Below are 3,401 nucleotides of genomic sequence, written 5' to 3'. Positions count from 1 at the left end.
ATCTATATACTAATATGGATACATGGATATATACTTTAAACACACATTGTGTAGCAACACATAGAAACATATTGAACTTGCTGTAGAGCACCAGCTACCCCATCAATAAATGATGTACTGTTCTGTTTTTCTGATGTCTGAAAACTTTGCAAGGTCTTCTTTTTTTAAGTGTATTGTATGTGCATTGCACTTTATTTTTTTATAAGGTTCCGGGTAGAAAAATCTTTCCAGCCATGGTCACATAACCAATTAATGTTTCAATGATGAATATCCAAATTTTTCGCCTTAGGAGCCCACCAAAAGGTGTTTTGTATTTGGATCCACAATTTGTTGAAAATAAAAACAAGTGACTTTAATAATGAATTGGATGTGCTTTATTTAGCAACTTACATTGTTTTGTTCTGTCCTATCTAATATTTGCTATATTTCTAAGTAGATTTTCTATGCTGTTCTCTGATAAAATCCCCTGGGTCCCCCTTCACTGATTTATGGCCCCCCCATTAAAAGTGCTAATATTATGCTTTTTGGCTTTTTCCCTTTCCTTTATTGTGTTATATATCTTTACTTTACCTCATACTCTGCTTCTGACTGGCTAGTAGTCCTTACCTAGGTACTGTCAGGGCCTTCATACTCTGCTTCTGTCTGGCTAGTAGTCCTGACCTAGGTACTGTCAGGGCCCTCATGCTCTGCTTCCGACTGGCTAGTAGTCCTTACCTAGGTACTGTCAGGGCCCTCATACTCTGCTTCTGACTGGCTAGTAGTCCTTACCTAGGTACTGTCAGGGCCCTCATACTCTGCTTCTGACTGGTTAGTAGTCCTTACCTAGGTACTGCACATGTGTGACTCATTAGATTTCTCACTCTGTAGCTAAAACAAAGAGCTCAACACACAGGGTGAAAAGAGGAGCTGCAGCAATGTGCGGTACAACAAAAAGATTTTTTTTGAAAATTAAACCACATAAAACTATTCTGCTAAAACCTCAAAGTACAATTATGAACCTGAAAATGAGCAAAATAGGAGCACCTTAAAAAATCCTGGAATCGCCCCTGGCTGTTGAAAACCACATAGATAGAGGACTCAGGCCATGTGGGCACCCAGATTCCTCCTCCACCCAAACACCTGCACGAATCCGTGCACAGCTGCTCATCATTTGAGCCTGTTTTCTTCTGTGTCACGCTAACCTGTGGGACCTGGACCTTCTACCTGGCAACCACATGTGGACAACTCTTTAACTGGAAGCACATTCATGCACGCAGTAGCTCATATAATCAGCTCTATGAAACTATATGGAGCTTAAAGGAGGAGGAAACAGTGTATATGGCGGTGGCATCCAGAGCTGCCAGAGCTAATGTCAACAGTGTCTGCATTACAGTTTATTTGATGAAGACATGTGGCAAACCCTACTGTGAAGGGCCGGCGCCATGTGACTCACCAATCAGGTGCCGGGGGTCAGGGGGTTGCAGCTGCAGTTAATTAACATACCAGCTTCTTGTATTGGCGGCACGTTCAACCCACATGCATAGTAAAGAATGTTTAGGTTTCCCAGTGTATCAACCTTTAGAGTTATCAAAGGTGTTTTTGTCTCTTTCCGTACTTTCCCCGCATTCTTTCATCACCTTTTTCTTTCTTTTTACCCCCTCCTTTGTTCCAGCAAATTTGTAGCAGACCTGAAAGGTGAGCCCAGCCCGGCCTCTCAGCGTAAGCCGCGTGTTTCACATTACAGGAATATTTCCACGTTTGTGTTTTGCTAACGGCTAACAGGAGCTTCCAAAGGTACGGCTTGCCTTCGGGGTGCTTACAGTGACCGAATGTCTGAGTGCAGGAAGGAAACAAGCGGCCTATTCACGCGGCTCCTGTGGAGCACGGCAAGGTACGGCACACAGAAAAGACCCAGCTCAGCCCAGCTCAGCAAGAAAACACACAAGGCTGGGCTACCTGGCTGCCGGGCTGCCGGGCTGCCGGGCTGCCGGGCTGCTGGGCTACCGGGCTGCTGGGCTGCCGGGCTGCTGGGCTGCTGGGCTGCCGGGCTGCTGGGCTGCAGGGCTGCTGGGCTACCGGGCTGCAGGGCTGCTGGGTGGCCGGGCTGCCGGGCTGCTGGGCTGCCGGGCTGCTGGGTGGCCGGGCTGCTGGGTGGCCGGGCCGTGGCGGAGCCCACCAACTGTTGGCTTTCAGACTACTCAATGTTTCCAAACTGCATGAAAACCCCATTTTAACAAGTCATTTAATCTAGCAGTTAGCATAGCCTCTTAAATAGCCCTTTTTTTTTATAAGTGGTTTAGAATTGAGTGGTCAACTCCTGTTATAAAAAAAACAACACCTCTGTGGATTCTTCCCACGTTTTCTAAATGTGAATCATTTTGTTTCCACAAACACAACCTTAACCCTTGTGTTGTCTGTCCCTCAACCAACAAGCAACTTTTAGTTTTTCCTGGTTAACAATTTAAAATTAAAACTTTTTAGTTGTATTTTTTGCCACTTTTGTCATTTCTTTCTCCACATTTTTGTCAATTTTCTGATATTTTGGTCATGGTTTTCCGCCACTTTTTGTTGTTTTCCTCTACTTTACAAAAGATTTTTCAAGGGTCTTTTATCAATTTTTGTTTTTCAGATGCTATTACGTTGAGTATGCACTCAGATTCAATGAAAGTAGTGAACCAATCAGTTATTAAACTTGTTTAGAGCGTTGTAGGGAACCATCCACGTTATTTTGCTTTCAAATTTGGTTGAAAGAAACCCAAATACTGATTTAGAAACTTTTTCAAAACGGGTCACATTGGATCTGACGACAACAAGAAGGATAAAACTAGTGGAATGAATTGTTATATTTCACCGTGTTGTCTTACAAAGCTCCAAGAGCTGAAACTCATCTGGAAGCAAATTTAACTCATTGGCATTTTAAACAATATAAGACTTGGTTTTCTGACCAAGTGACAGCGGACAGTGAGGAGAGTATGAGGGAATGAAGAGAGGCTTTGAGCAGATTTTATGGAGGTTCTTTGTCACAGTGAGAGACCAGGTGTGCATGAAAGCATTGAAACAGGTGAGCCCTCACCAGGAGCAAGTCATACGGTATGACAGATTACAGGATTTAAAAAAAAAGAAAGACTTAGTGGTCCCCTAATACTGTATCTGAAGTCTCTTTTATATAGACCTTAGTGATCCCCTAATGCTGTATCCGGAGTCTCTTTTATGTAGACCTTAGTGGTCCCCTAATACTGTATCTGAAGTCTCTTTTATATAGACCTTTGTGGTCCCCTAATACTGTATCTGAAGTCTCTTTCCCAAAATTCAGCCATTCAGGTGCAGAATTTCAGCCACTAGAGCCAGTCCCACAATGAGCTTTCCTTAGCATGTGCCATATCTAAGTCTGTAGCTTTTGAGAAGGAGGGGGGGGGGGGGGG

General features: G+C 43.8%; 1 protein-coding gene and 1 long non-coding RNA gene across 2 annotated transcripts in view; one reads left to right on the top strand and one right to left on the bottom strand.

Moving 5' to 3' along the window:
* The window catches only part of gpc3 (glypican 3), a 122,308-nt gene that overhangs the window by 8,940 nt on the left and 109,967 nt on the right, over nucleotides 1-3,401 (bottom strand). The window lies entirely within an intron of this gene.
* Nucleotides 2,447-3,401, top strand: part of LOC117952006 — a 24,598-nt gene continuing 23,643 nt past the window's right edge. The window contains exon 1 of the long non-coding RNA XR_004658297.1: nucleotides 2,447-2,459. This is a non-coding gene — a long non-coding RNA (uncharacterized LOC117952006). The remainder of the gene's footprint in view (nucleotides 2,460-3,401) is intronic.

Source organism: Etheostoma cragini, chromosome 10, assembly GCF_013103735.1.
Source record: "Etheostoma cragini isolate CJK2018 chromosome 10, CSU_Ecrag_1.0, whole genome shotgun sequence".
In the NCBI taxonomy this organism is placed as follows: domain Eukaryota; kingdom Metazoa; phylum Chordata; class Actinopteri; order Perciformes; family Percidae; genus Etheostoma; species Etheostoma cragini.
Note: the sequence above shows the minus strand (reverse complement) of the source record. Positions and strands in the feature narration are given on the sequence as shown.